The following is a 16,716-nucleotide window of genomic DNA, read 5'->3' on the forward strand; positions in this document are numbered from 1 at the left end:
GTTGTAATCATTTTATTAATGATAAAAACATAAAGATTTACCACTCTGACAACAAACTTGCTAAATTGTTTACAAATTAGTACAGTATTTTAGGTGGAGTAATTACTACAAATAGAACAAAAATGACCCTTTTTACATCAATTGCCGTGAGTTGTGGTAAAATGTTTACTCATTGAAGTAATCATTCCATTTAATGATAAAAACATAAAGATTTACCACTCTGACAACAAATTTGTTGGCAAATTGTTAAATTGTCGATTGTAGGTGGAGTAATTACTACAATTAGAACAAAAATTATTGTTTTTACATCAATTGTTGTAGTTTGTGGTAAATTGCGTCGATTAAAAGTAATTACAACTTTGACGATGGAAATTACACAATATATTACTTAAATTACGCAAGGGAGAACTGCATTACAGCAATGAGAACATACGTGCTATTAGTCAAAATATAAGGGTTTACCTATATGATAATACATTGGGGTAACATTTGTAAATTAGTCCAAAAAACAGTAATAATAAGTTGTACGTGAAGTAGTTACTCTACATCTAAAACAAAGATTATCTATTTTTACATTAATTGTTGTGGTTGTCATAAAATGCATGTAAAAAGAATTATATTTGGTTAAGAAAAATACTAATGCTATAATTAATTAGTAATAAAGACTATTTAATTAATTCTAATTCCGTGAGCCTAGATTAGAAGTTTTTTGTTTTTAATAAAGAAAAAAAAAGTAATTGCCAATAGTGTAATTGTTAATTGATAATCAAACATTAATTGGCTAATGATAAAATTAATTAGTAATAAATACTATTTAACTAATAGTAATTGGCTAAGGACTAAACAGGTTACCAAATTTTAAATATATCCAATGGTCCAAAATATTTAACAAAATAGGTGTATGGTAAATACTCGGGTACCTAAGAAAATTCCTTGGCACTGATTTTAATTTAGACTTGCAATAACTCTTTTGTCTTTATTTTGGGAAGCTCCAACGGCTGCAAGTATTGCTCTTGCAGACTAACAGATTATCAGGACCGATTCCATCTTCTATATATAGGAAACCTATCTCAGGTAATGGATATATCAAATTAACAATAGCCTTACTAGAGATATACCAGGTTATTGATCTTTCCTCCTTATCTATATATCTTACTCAACTTATCACACTCTCTAACAGGCCATCTACCTCTGGAAGTAGGTAACCTAAAGAATATCAACGCACTAGACATTTCCGTAAATAATTAATTTGACAGGAGAAATCCCAGAAATCATTCGAAACTGTCTGAGCCTTGAATTTCTTATCCTTCAAGGGAATCTATTTCAAGGAATCATACCTTCTTCTATGGCTTCCTAGAAAGATCTTTAGCATTTAGATCTTTCAAGAAGAATTTGTCAGGACATATTCCAAAAGACCTACAGAGATTTTCATTCTTGATATATTTGAACCTTTCGTTCAATAATCTAGAGGGTGAGGTACCGAAAAGAAGGAGTTTTTCGAAACACAAGTGCAATATCAATGGACGGAAATACTGAACTTTGTGGTGGTGTTTCATAATTGTAGCTACCAGCATGTCCCATCAAAGTCCCAAAGTAGAGAAAGTTGCATTGTTTCAAACTAAAGTTCATAATTTCTTTACTAGCTGGGTGCTCTCTTTTGTTTGCAGTCATCTTAGCTCTTTATTGGAGGAGGAGAAAAACTCAAAAGAAGAAACTGTTATATGCCGTTTCATCAATCAACTTCCTTTCAAAGGTTTCATACCAGACACTTCATCAAGCTACTGGCAGATTCTCTCCAAGCAATCAATTTGGATCAGGCGGTTTTGGCTCTGTATATAAAAGGATTCTTGATCAAGAACAAAACAATGTTGTTGCCATAAAGGTCCTCAACTTTCAATAAAAAGAAGCTTTCAAGAGTTTTGTGGCCAAATGCAATGCACTAAGAAATAGCCGGCAAGGAACTTGTGAAGATCATAACATGTTGCTCCAGCACAGATTACAAGTGGTAAGGACTACAAATCTCTTGTTTTTGAGTACATGTCAAATGGAAGTTTAGAGGAGTGGCTGCATAGAGAAAACCAATCATGGAGTCTGTATCTTCTTCAAAGACTGAATATTGTTGTTGATGTGCCTTTTTCATTGTGTTATCTTCATGTCGACCATTATGAAGTATGAACCAAACAAATTATTCACGGTGACATGAAGCCAAGCAACGTTCTTATTGACGATGACATGGTTGCTTGTGTCGGTGATTTTGGGTTAGCAAGACTCATCCCACTGACCACTGACTCCTATAAAAATAAAAGCAGCACAGTCGGGATAAAGGGAACCATTGGCTATGGTGCTCCAGGTAACAATCTTCCACTACTTTATAATTTCTTAAATTTTTATCTAGATGTTTATTGAAGATAAACATGAATATAGACAGAAGTACGTACGTATAACAATAAGGAGCATGGTAGCTTATAATTAATGTGACACAGTGGCACTGAAACCGACTGAAATTTTAAGCCCTAACAAATGACTAAGTCGTCAAGTTGGAAAGCAATATAAGACAAGACATCTCAAAGATTGTAATAAGACAAGATATAAATGATCTCTTCTCAATATAAGAAAAAATATTGATGATGAAATTGATTGTCTTTCTATCTTAACCCAATAATGAAATCATTTGTTTAACTATCTCAACCCAATAATGAAATTCGATCATTTGTCTAACGCATTCATATATACATCACTAACCATTGATAATGAAAAAGTTTTCATACTAGTCCGATCGATCAACAAAGAAACTTTGCGTACGTACTATAGTAATTAGGTTTCCAATTGTACACACTACACAGGGAACGGAAATACTTGATTGATTTATGAATTGTAGATTTGCAGTTGGTGTTGAGCCATTAAAACAAGGGGATGTACGTATATAGTTATGAGAACCTTATGCTGTAATTGTTCACGGAAGAAGACCCACTGATGAAATGTTTGTAGACGTACGGTTGCAATATCCTTACTTTTGTTTAGACGTCAACACAAGGAAGACTTATGCAAATTGTAGATCCTACTCTTATTGTCACTCTAAAAGAGACTGCAACTTCAACAACAAACAATGAAGTGACCAGCATCCATGGTTACTACAATGATATCCAAGCTGAAGAAGACAACATTGAAAATGAGAATTTAAGCAAGATGAATGCTTACGTGTGGAAGTGCATACTTCCAACCCTTAAGATTGGACTTGCATTCTCAGAAGAACTACCAAGGAATATGATGTCTAAGGAGGAGGTCCACAGAGAGCTACACCATATAAAAAATGCTTACATTGGTGTTGACATCCGTCGAGAGCGGCCAAAAAGAAGCTAAACAAGAGTTGCTGTTATTTTTTTGGCTATGGTATGTGCAACAAAATGGTGTATGTATATGTGTGTATATATATATATATATATATATATATATATATATATATATATATAGGCTTTTTCATTTCTTTTTTAATTTACTCATTCTTTTATCTCTTTTGCATATATAATCCTTATGTTTTTGTGCAAATAACTTATACAACGTGGTATGGGAGGCGAGATTTCAATGTTCTCTGAGTTGTACTACTGGAGACGTCTATAGACAAGATAACATCCTGGTACCTAGTGCGGAAGAAATAAATTGTAGCTACTATATTGTAAGCGCTTAATTTCAATTTATAGGTTATGAGTTGGTTGTTGTGTAGATTTGGTAGACTTCCCTTGAGATCTGATGGAAACTAGCAATGTTGTAGTTTAATTATATGTAATAAGTGATGCATGTAATCCAATTGGGTTTGCCGGAATTATAAGAGAAGTGAAACCAGTCCAATTCATAGCTATAATTTTGTTTTGTTTTGTGTAAATGGAAACCAACAAGTCCCGGACTACGTACCTTTCTTTAGATTGGCGGCAGAGGAAAATGATCTTCCAATTCAGCCCAGCACCTCTTCTAATCCTGTAAGAAACATTTCTTCAAATACCTTACCTTCATCTAATTAAGTCACCCACTCACATTTTCTACAGAATTGAATAATGCGGCATCAAATAAAGAGTCATTATAAAAAATAATTAGTAAAATCACTGAAATGTCATGTTCTAATTTAATAAGGGTTAGCTCAACTTTCCATTATGGTGATTGAGCTAAACTTGAACGGGTTGTGGAAGAAACAAAGAACTAGCTCAGAGAGCCCATTATAAAGTTACCAATTTGTGACAACACAGCCCAACAATTTCATTTCCACCCAAACCAAACTTGGGTTATAGAAGGGTTGGAATGAGAAAATCAACAACAAAATTAAGTGACACCTTAATTTGAGCTGTAAATCGCCTCGATATAGCTTGAGTTCTCGATTTTATATTGTCTGTACTCAGCTCGTAAAAAGAATCAAACTAAGATTGAGCTTCGGTATGCACAGCTTGAAAGCAACTCATCTTTAATTACGAAACAACTTGGATTAGGCTTGAGCTCGATTTGCTCATTATTGAAGCTGTAAGACCCTGGCTTGAGCTCGTCAGTTGAGACAGACTTGATTTAGGCACTTATCCACCAAAATCAAGTCTTAAAAGACATATTACAGTAATCATAAACTGTTAGACCCTTTGCCCCCAGGATTTATATAATTTCCACAATGTGATTGTAAGGATCATGGTCATGGTGGGATAAAACAAGTTTTTCTGACTTGGTGGATTTAGGGTTTAGTGAAATGAATATATAGTTTATATTGGTAAATGAATTATATATGACGGCCCGGCGGCCCGGCCTGAACCTAATATGCGCTGCTTCCAAGTCTCAATCAGTCAATCTTCCACCTTCGATTCGAAAAAAGATTCCATGCCACCCTTAATCCAATCCAGTATCTTTAAATAAGTGGTTCTACCTTGCATAATTTCCTCACCACATTCCTGTTTCTGCAAACTCAGTGGAGCTTCATGTACCCAGCTGATGTCCATCTTGGTTCATATATGCTTTCATGTGATCACCCTCTCTTTCTTATGAACTCTTCCTCTCCTGCCAGTGTCGCAAATGCATTTGGAAATGAAACGGATCTTATGGCTTTACTCAAATTCAAAGAATATATCCATAGCCACCGATCCACATTGGTTCATGAACTCATGGAATGAATCTCTTCACCCTGCATGGAATTACTTGCGACAGAAGGCATCAAATATTAGTAGCCTTGAACCTACAAGGCCATGATTTGCATAGCACCATATCACCTTTTATAGTTTTATTGGAAGCCTCTCCTTCTTAGGTATATCAACTTTCAAATCAACAGCCTCTCTCGCAATAGTCCACACCAAGTTTATCACTTGTCCCGACTACGACATCTCATCGTTAGTGAGAATAGTTCAAGTTACCTGCAATAGCTCTGAATTGTGCATCCTTAACTTTCCAACCATTTAAAGGAAAAAATTCCGCCGGAACTTGGCTCATTGCTGAAGCTAATGATCAGACTTGATCTGACAGGAGGCTCCCAGCTTCCTTGGGAAATCTGCAGGACACTTAACCATGTACTAATTAATTTCTGTTATTAACAAGGAGTACTTCTTTATGTAGTCATATGTTGTATTTATCTAGAAGCTTTCCTGACCCCTCAGGGCCCAAACCAACTACGAACCAACCTTAGTCGGTAACCAAAGTCCATACCATCTGTTTGAACCCAACATTAATATTTTTAACCGATAAGGGGAACTAGAAGAAATCCGGGCCAATATCCGTGGCCCAAGCTATTTATTTGCAATAAGTTCGAAATATAATATTATAGGATAAATAAAGCCTACTTGGAGGCCAAGCAATTTTGAAGCGAATCTGGATATTCATCGATTTACTATTAATTATCAAATATTTGATAATTAAATATGATGATTTGCTTGATTACCAAAATTGAGCAGGAGGGAAGGATGTGGAAGTGCAAGCATGAGCTCTTATTGCTTAAGGAATAAATGGCGTGGACTTGCAGCTGAAGATATATATTACAATTAAAGATTGCTCGTGAAGATATAATCAAGGACGAGAGTGCAGACGAGTTGGTTGGCTCGCGAAGATCAAGTTGGCAATATATATACTTCCCATGCAATTAAGGCATGGTGAGACAATTAAGGAGAGGAAAAGGTGTCATGCATGAAAGGGAAATATCAAGGGACCCCACATATATTGCACCCAAAAGATTGCTGGGTGTGGAGCAGGATAGGAAGGGTTTAATTATCCTTGATTACAATTCAACAAAGAATATATATCATGCATGTATAGTGGCTCATGCATGGGCTAGGTCATCTGATATTTGCAACCAATCAAGCAATCAATGCTTGCCCATGCAATTAAGCTGAACGTCAACAAGAAGATATATAATTGCATGTCGCGAGCTACAGAGTCCTTGCGATGATATATTTGCAATTAATGCATATCCTACCGCATCCAAGAAGATGGCATTCAGGACTCTAAGAAGTAATTAATCTTTGCCTATATTTTAGCTACGACGAAGGTGGATAATTATTATTAATTATCGCCTACGATAATTATCAAGACTATTAAGAGTTTTGATTTGATTCAAAGCCAATAACTGTGACCTAAAATATAGTATTTCATTCATATTTGGAAGGTAAATCTACGAGCAGCCTATATATAGAGGCTAAAACGATACAACAAAGGACAACTCTCCAATCAATCTCAACGATTATCAAAGTCTCTTCAGAGCAAACCTACCTGCAACCCAGCGAAGCAAGGGTAACTCCCTTACAACCCAGCGAAGCTAAAGATACTCTCTAGCAAACCCGTGCTTTCTCCAAACTTCCCAGTGATTGCTCTGCTCAACCTACAACGTTGAGTATCGATTCGGTGACGCGAAGAGATCACAACCAAAACCCTTACTCGTAAGGCAAGAAGTCCTTTTCTGAAAGGCATAGAGAAGAACCTGGTGACGAGGGTTGGTGCTCTCCTCGTCCACAGCGTTTGATCAAGAAGTCAGGTCAAGGGATTCTCCGACGACTGCACCCCACGGTGCTGGCACGCCTGCGCACATGCTCAAAAGAGACGGTTTGCACCCATACTGGTTTTGGAGCCAAACATTTTAGCACGCCCAGTGGGACAAAACTAGAGTCTTTTTGTATTCACCATCATTAGGATGCCAGAGGAAAATCTTTTCCAAAAGAAATTCCTGAAATCATGCCTGTCTTCATTCCTCTTCCTGTCCCAGAGAATTCGAGCATAGAGGAGCGACTCGCCATCTTCCAAAAGAACAATGACGCATTCTACGTGAAGATGAAGAAAGACAATGCGGAGGCGCGACTGAGGCAGGAGGACATTTTTAGCACAATCTGGAAGCTCGTGCGTGAGATACGACAAGCGCATGAGCAGAGGCGGCATGATGTGCAACAAATCTGAGGAAACCACGAGCAGTTCGTGAATGTCGTTGCGACCCGGGACAAGCATACCTTACCGAAGTTCGCGACTTTGCGCGAAGAAGTCGTTTCTGAGACTAAATTGCCTATAGGTGGTAATCAATCTAAGGGTCTCACTGGTGAATCACAGCCTTACATAGGGATTGTGCATGGAGAAGATGGTCCATAGGATTGTTCTTCTGACAATAAAATTGTCTCTGAACAAATACTTGATTTCTTCACTGATCAAGCCAAATATGTGGCTACTGATCAGATGCATGGGGGCAAGATGCAGCCCATGTTGAACCCTTTGATAACCAGAAGCAGATGCATGATCAGTTTAATTATGATTTTGGTACTGGACATCATCATGACCATGCAAAGGGTCAAGAGCATGGTCCACTTAATTATCAATTAAGGCATGGCCCACCTTTCTATCATCAATCTAGCCTTGGCCATGCTACTGGACGTCATGGTGAAGTTGGCCACAATCATGGCCAATTTAATTATCAATTAAGTTGTGGCCTTGGAAAGCCAATCTGTGGCTTTATTAATCAATTCAACTTGAAGTTCTTCATATATGCTTCAAGGCCAAGCGGTGGTTTTGATATATGTGGAGGATACATCTGCAACCCACGTTGCAAGGATGGCCAAAAAAATTATTTTAGTGGCCAATTTGTCCTTCGCGACTACAAGTCTGAGTATCATCAGTACAAGTTAACTCTTGTTTACAATTATTTAACTTCAAATTTCTTGCAAGAGAGATTTATTTATGATACTAAACAGTCCATAGAGACATCTTAATTTAATGCCTGGAAAGTGGACAGAGGCTAACAAATATTTGATATGCCTATCTTTGAAGAAGAGATCAATTCACCACTCTTTGGTGATTCTAAATATGATCTCAACACGGAGCCAATCTATGATGAGTATGATGATAATTATAATTTAGTTATTGGTTCCAAAAATCATATGCATGAGTTCAAGTTCTTTGAGGCTCTTGATCACGAGGATTCAAATCAACAAGTGGTCAAATACAAAAGCCAATTAGTGGCTTATTCTGAAGACGCCATGTTCTATGACATGGTAGTTGGCGATAAAGCTGATCTTGGGACATTATTATTTCCAAGAGGTGCAATTGAAGATCATGCTTCGTCAACCAACAAAGATACTTGGGGGGCAATATTACTCCCTCTCCGAGCCAAATTTCTTCCAAGTTTTCAATGCGAAGTATCTTTGTTGCTTTCAAGCTCCTGCAAGAGGGATTTTCGTGCCATAAATTTTGATGCATCAAAGCTTGGAGTGAAGCATAGGTGGCCTCCCCCGTGACCTTCTAGAGGTTAGCCAAATGAGTCGCCGCTAGCTTCTTTCTTTCTTTGCTTTTAATTTTCTGTCAATTTTCAGTTTGCATCTTTCTTTTAGTTAAACAAAAAAAATACAAAAAGAGTTTCAATTTTGTGCATCGTGGAGGATGCAAAATATTGTGTTCTTGCCTAACAGTGGCTTGAACTTTCTGAGATACTTAGAGGCCATTAGTTTTGGCCTAGGCACATATATTAGAGGCATTTAATATGCCTAGTATGGTATCAGCAATGGAACAGGTCAAGTCAATATTTTTTTGCCAATAATAGTGCAGCGAAATGGCTTTAATTACATGGCCTCGCGGAGAACAGTTCGAGAAGGAAAATTGGTGATTGATTAATATATGTATGCTTACTGTTCACATATATATATATATATATATATATATATATATAAGTAAGAGGGAGAGAGGCCACTTGACTCTGATGTCGTGTCAAGGCATGTGCGCATGCGAGGTAGTTTGGCGACCGCGAAATAAAGAAAAAGAACTAGGTTCTTTGTTGAAGAGGAAAATTCTTTTGGAGACGTCTGTTTGTTCGCGAAGCCCAGCGGCCTACAAGAAGAGTTCGCGAGTTAAAGAAAAATAAGAAGCTGCCGATGAGAGTCGTGTAGTGTACTGTTCATTTTAGAGAGAGAAGCTCCTGCTTCTCTTTTACTCAAGCTCTCTCTTTTCTGCAGCAACCTTTTCTTCCCCAAATTTTCCTCACCCATGTGGTGATTCCTCACCCAAGTGGTGTTTTGATTTCCTTGTTTTCCTCTTCTTTTGCATCTGATTTTGTCCTCACTGTTCAAATCTGTTTTTAGATCTTAGATCTTAGATCTGAATCTCTAAGATTTATTCTCAAATTTGTTCTCATGGTCATTCTCAGTTTCTGTTCTGCCTTTGCTCCTCAAGATGTCCAAACCGTGAACAGATCTCCTTCTTCTTGTCTACCTTGCTTTGCCATGGAAGAGTTCGAACTCCTCTGCAACCACCTCTTCAGATCTCAGGTTTCTTTGCTAAGATCTATCTTGGTTTGGTTGTTGTTATCCTTTTATGCGAGATCTTCTCGTAATCGGTCAACTGGAGAATGTATGGCGGCTCTGTCCGTATCCTCACCTCTGCTGACCACCCTTGGTTACCAGCCCTTGCTCATGACTTCCGTCGGAGCTCCGGAGTCGAATCTGCTATGGTGGCTGCAAGTTGGAGATGAAGAAGAAGGTTTGATTAGGATTTAGGTTTTTTGGGCTGCTTTGGCCTTTTTGTTTTTAGTTGTTTTCGTATGTTGATTTCTCTGGTCTTGCTTGTTCTGGCAGATGACCATGTGAATCATGCTTGTAGACTTCGTCTGTTTTGGGCCGTGTCCCTTGTACTGTTGTTTGGCTTTGTGCCTTGTTAATTGATGCTACCTTTCGACCAAAAAAAAGAAAGAAAAAAAAGAAAAATAAGAAGACTTCTTATTCCCTTCCCACAGTGGCCTTTCGCATCGCGACCTGAAATGTACTTATGGCCGACATACTTTTGGGGGATTACTTTATTAGCTAAGCCAGTATGTGGCTGATCGAAGTTGTTAATTAATTAATCTAGGATTGCATGTGAAGTGATGAAGAGGGCATGACATGGCTACAACACGTCCTTAGTGGCCCAGATCGTTATATATTTGTATAAAGCTACTACAGGGGCATGATCATGATGCCTAAAGAGGAAAAGCGTGTGGCCATGCATTAATTATGATTCTTAATTGGAGCCATACGTGCCCCTCTGCTTTAAATGGTTATAAAATGATGTTAGGTTGGTTCAATTGTCAACACTTGCTGGTCTAAAAGCAACAAGGAGTACGTGGCTCCTCAATATGCAGCAATTTAAAGCAAGAAAGAGCAGGCTGATTGACACCCAATTTCATAGAAAGACGTGATGCGGTTACAAGGAGAAAGTTCTTCTGCAGTAATTAAACGGGTGCAAGTGATTCTGCAACGAGATTGGTCACTGCGAAGGGTCGCGAGCAGCTTGAAGACTTCATGAGGCAGAGAGTAAGTGCAACAAATAAAAATGTTTCGCGGATTAGCCAAAAGACCCAAAAGCGCATCCAACCCAGAAAGTTAGGTCGCGAGGAGTTGCTGAATGGTCACCAGGAACAAGTTTACAAAGCCCGAATTCATTTGGTCAAAAAGTTGATGGGATATTCATCAATCACTTTTCAATATGTGTCGTTCCAAGAGGCAGCGAAGGGAAGTAAAGAGGCATTCAGTTAAATGGCGCGAAGGCTCACTTGCTAGGGGAACTGCTATAGTTCTGACTCCTACACCAACCCTACATCTGACATGATTCATATAAAAAATGAGGAGCAACGTACATGTGGGGCAGGTAATTCATGTGAGTGGTGCCTATAATATAATATTGATGTTTGCTAGAAATATAAGCATGTATGATGGAGTCATGATCACCATTCTTTTATGGCCAAACTCACGTGGCCGCTTAGCTTCCCAGCATTGTTTCTTGAAGTCATGATATAGGTTAGAGAAGCAATGGTGAACAATACATGGTTAGACTACATGTTCCCTAACATTGGGGGGCATAGTATTCTTATAGGCAGAAAAGCATGCAAAACAAGTCACTGCAAGCCTTGGGGGGCATCTCATCCAGAAGGCCAGATGTAAAGGCTTTAGTGTTTAGATGCTGAAGTCATTGTGCTCTCTTACTATGATTAAGCTAATTTGTAAACATACAAGAGTTTGATCATCAATATACAAGGCCAGTACCTGTGGCCTTTTTATCGTGTTGAAGCATGGAAGCTGGGCAAACCTTCTGATTAATTAAGTGTGGCTATTAGACTTGTCCAGCAACTTCTGTATTCGTCAATCTGTATTTGTCAATCATCATTGATGTCAATCAAGTTTCATGGCCTAGTCAGAGGCCTATATACATATTCAGTCAAGTGATTTCAAATTATCAATTATCAATTAAGCCAATGTAAGTGGCTTTAGAGTGACGTTATTGCAAGATCAGTGCTGACTCAAGACCTCTTTAGTCAAGACGGGGAACTTTGACTTCGAGGTCTGGGGGGCAATGTTTGAACCCAAAATTAACATTTTTTCCCGATAAGGGGGACTCGAAGAAATCCGGGCCAATATCCGTGGCCCAAGCTATTTATTTGTGATAAGTTCGAAATATATTATTAGATGCTCAATAAAGTCTACTTGGAGGCTAAGCAATTTTGAAGCGAATCTAGATATTCATTGATTTACTATTAATTATCAAATATTTGATAATTAAATATGATGATTTGCTTAATTACCAAGATTGAGCAGGAGGGAAGGATGTGGACGTGCAAGCATGGGCTCTTATTGCTTAAGGAATAAATGGCGTGGACTTGCAGCTGAAGATATATATTACAATTAAAGATTGCTCGCGAAGATATAATCAAGGACGTGAGCGCGGATGAGTTGGTTGGTTCGCGAAGATCAAGTTGGCCATATATATACTTCCCATGCAATTAAGGCATGGTGAGACAATTAAGGAGAGGAAAATGTGTCATGCATGAGAGGAAAATATCAAGGGACCCCACATATATTGCACCCAAAAGATTGCTGGATGTGGAGCAGGATAGGAAGGGTTTAATTATCCTTGATTACAATTCAACAAGGAATATATATCATGCATGGGCTAGGCCATCTGATATTTGCAGCCAATCAAGCAATCAATGCTTGCCCATGCAATTAAGCTGAACGTCAACAAGAAGATATATATATATATATATATATATATATATATATATATATAATTGCATGTCTCGAGCTACAGAGTCCTCGCGACGATATATTTGCAATTAATGCATATCCTACCGCATCCAAGAAGATGGCATTCAGGACTCTAAGAGGTAATTAATCTTTGCCTATATTTTAGCTACAACGGAGGTGGATAATTATTATTAATTATCGCCTACGATAATTATCAAGACTATTAAGAGTTTTAATTTGATTCAAGGCCAATAACTGTGGCCTAAAATATAGTATTTCATTCATATTTGGAAGGTAAATCTACGAGCAGCCCCTATATAGAGGCTAAAGCGATACAACAAAGGACAACTCTCCAATCAATCTCAACAATTATCAAAGCCTCTTCGGAGCAAACCGACCTGCAACCTAGCGAAGTAAGGGTAACTCCCTCGCAACCCAGCAAAGCTAAAGATACGTTCTAGCAAACCCGCGCTTTCTCCAAACTTCCCAGTGATTGCTCTGCTCAACCTACAACGTTGAGTATCGATTCGGTGACGCGAAGAGATCACAACCAAAGCCCTTACCCGTAAGGCAAGAAGTCATTTTCCGAAAGGCATAGAGAAGAACCTGGTGACGAGGTTGTTGCTCTCCTCGTCCACAGCGTTTGATCAAGAAGTCAGGTCAAGGGATTCTTCGACGACTGCACCCCACGGTGCTGGCACGCCTGCGCACAAGCTCAAAAGAGACGGTTTGCACCCATACTGATTTTGGAGCCAAACACCATCATCTTCCTTACGTTTGGATCCAATATTGTTGCAAGATAGCCCAATATTTTCTTAGATTTGCCGGCCGTTTTGATTATTCAATGAGTCGGCTCATTTTCCACCTGTAGGAACCTTAACGCAAGTTTACATATATGGAAGAAATAAGTATAAGCTAAATTATGCGAGTGCTTGATAAATCTTGGTTACGACTAGTTTATTCAGTGAAGTTCCACTCACAGCGGATGGAGACAAGCAATGTTGTAGCTTAGTTAAGTGATGGTACTTATGGCCTTTGGGTTTGTGGGAGTATTAATTACTATTCATGGATTTAGTCCCATTAATTGGAAGGCTTTGGTTAACTAAACTGCGTTAGCTAGTTACTTCATGATGCTACCAAGGGTGAGATGACATTTTGGGTTGTGACTTGGAGACTCCAATTGAAGAACTGAAAGACTCACTAATTTCCTGAAACGTCGACCACGCTAGAAACTAGTCCAAAGTTGAAATTTCTAAAGCTATTGCTGTCAAGTATCAACATCAACGTCAGTAGTCTTTGCCTCAACTTGTAATTTGGGTTACAAGAGCTCAAGAGAGACCCAAACCCTTCAGATTCATGATGGTGAAAGCGATCTAAGTTTTAATCTCTATATGTTTCAAGACTGAGAAGAACCATTTCATACAATCTCCCCTACCGTAACTCATGGTCGTGGTCCTTGTCCATATGGGTAAAGTAAGGATTAGAGTTTAAGCACAATTACATTTAAGTCCTTATTAACTAATTAGAAGAATGCTCATACACAGTTAACTAAGGAACGATTTAATTCGTCTCTAACTCCCTGTTAATTTGAAGGCTTTGGTTTACTAAATTTAGCTAGCGACTTCGTGATGCTATCAAGGGAGAGATGACATTTTTGGTTGTGAGTTGTGACTTGGACCTAAGAGTCCACTGAAGAAAATGGAAGACTCGCTAATATCCTGAACCGTCGACCATGCTAAAGTGTAAACTAGTCCAAAGTTTAAACAAATATGATTCTAAAACTATTACTGCCAAGTATCAACATCGGCTCATCAAACTCGATGTCAAGTATCAACATCAGCTCATCAACCTCGAGTAGCCTTTGCCTCAACTTGTAATTTGGGTTACTAGGGCTCAAGTCAACTTCACTAGCTAGGGAGAGAGAGAGAGAGAGACCTTGACACCCTTCACAGACATGATGGTGAGATTGATCCAAGTTTCCTACGACTGAGAAGAACCACATCATTCAATGTACCTCAAGCTGGTGGTCCTCGTCCATATGGTTTATCAACTATAAGAGCAAGTTCACACGTTGAGGTCACTGAGTCAGTACTATTCACAGCTTTTTGTCTTTCATTTCCACCATCTAGGTCACTGTTTCCACCATCTAGGTCACTGGTCCCTGTGTTTGGTAAGTGTAAGAGCATCTGCCACCATATATACCTTATAATTGATAGGCTATATAGCCATATATGGCTTATCACATGTTATCATTCTAGAGAATCTTTGATACCTCTTGCCACCATAAGCCATAATTGGTAAGGTATAATTGGAATAAAAGTGCTGTAAGTTGAATGAAGAGGGATAAAAGAGGAATAAAAGAAATAAACAATAAAATATTAAATGGAGATGGCTTACCAGATTGAAGGCCATATATGGCTTGAACATTGGACCATACATCAGAAATTTTTTTTGGGAATTGTGGAATGCCTTACCATGGAAGAGGGTAATAGGCTATATATGGCTTTATAGGGTACGGTGGCAGATGGTCTAAGGTCAGGAAAATGGTTCCTCTTGCAAGAGAAAATATGAAAGAAAATGAATTCTTCCATTCTCCTAAGAAACCATTTTCCTTTCTCATTTCCTAACATTTATTACACTATTTATATGACTAAAATAATTCTATGAAAAAATAAATACCAATTTTCTTCGACTACACTTTTAATTATTGATTATGTCCCTTAGTGTTATCAAACACATAAGTAGGAATCTTAATTTCCCTTCCCGATGGAAATATAAAGGAACAACTTTCCTAAGAAATTCATTCCGTGAACCAAACGATTCCTAAGTTTACAAGCCATTGTCACTGAGCATTCTATTACCTGCATGACAAATGAGATTATCGAATTCTTCACAGGGTACTAACATGACACCGTTCATGATTATGATATTCAGTTGTGGTTTTAGAATTGTTGCCATCTTGTGCTTATTCTAATTCCTATTGCAGGTTTTGCGATGCCAGTTGCTGGATATGAACGCACTTAAATTGGTTGAAAAGCCTAGTCTCATAACTCCAGTCAACTGGATTATCAGGTGTGAACAAAACCTACTAGAATTTCATTGTACTAGTTGCTATGATTTTCAATTAAGGAACTTGGAAATTGCGATATTCTCGTAGCTGGTCTATTATATAATTATCGTTTTCCTATTTGCATTGATGTCTCATTTGTTGCGATTCAAGCTTAACAACCAATAAAATGGCCCTTTTGCTAATTTCAAAAACAATAATAACTGATAAAAAAAAAAAATAAAAAAAAAAAGGGTGTCACTGACCCTTTTGCTCTAGGAGCGATCACCTGAAACAGGATAACTAAAGAGCTGCTTGCTTATTTAACCAAATGGTTGCTGAATGGTTGTTGCACAATGTGTTAGTATCTTTCTCTTGTTTGCTCAGATAATATGCTGATTACCATTCAATGATCTGCAATTGATGCTACTAAGCTTATTCTTTCGAATTGAACAATTTTATTTCAGTTTCTGTGATGGATTTTTTCATCACACCTGTTCAAAATTGAGCATTGCTTACTGTCATCGTCATCATTAGTTGAAAGTACCTATTATTTTTTGTCATTTCAATCGGCACATAAAGTTCCTGAACTAATTAAGTGCGTTCATATCCAGCAACTGGCATCGCAAAACCTGCATTAGGAATTAGAATTGGGAGGGAGGCAATGGCAAATCAATATTGCATGTTAATATTCATAGACTCTAGGCTAAGCTGCTTCCAAGTTTCTTCCACCCTAATGCATCCATGAACCAAAGGTAATTGCTGATTTGCCAATCAAATTAGTACTACCAATCCACTATTTACCTCAAATTGGCAATTGCCTCTAACTTATACAATGCACCAATGAAAGACAATTTGTTTGCCAATCCACTATTCACACTTCAAATTTGAATAATTCATTAATTCAAAATAATGTTAAACTTATAATTTAATTAATTAAATAATTAAAGATTAGATTAATCATACAATATTATTTTAACAAATCAAATTCTATATCAAGTACAATAATCGTTCCTCCTGATAAAAAAGTCAAATTTTTGAAAATTTTGTGTGAGAAATTAAGGTGAGAGAATAGGTATTTATAGAATTTTTGAAAATAAAATTTTAAATTCTTTTTACCTTACGAATTATTTTTTAAGGTGAAAAAGAAAATTACCGTCGTCATTTAATCGATCCAACATCTACGATTGAATGACC

The 16,716-nt window shown here is 37.7% G+C and overlaps 1 pseudogene; it reads left to right on the plus strand.

Annotated features, from left to right (window-relative positions):
* Positions 1 to 1,519: 1,519 nt before the first annotated feature.
* LOC121049458 lies at positions 1,520 to 3,360 on the plus strand (annotated as a pseudogene).
* The last annotated feature ends 13,356 nt before the right edge of the window (positions 3,361 to 16,716 follow it).

This window comes from Rosa chinensis, chromosome 1 (assembly GCF_002994745.2).
Source record: "Rosa chinensis cultivar Old Blush chromosome 1, RchiOBHm-V2, whole genome shotgun sequence".
In the NCBI taxonomy this organism is placed as follows: domain Eukaryota; kingdom Viridiplantae; phylum Streptophyta; class Magnoliopsida; order Rosales; family Rosaceae; genus Rosa; species Rosa chinensis.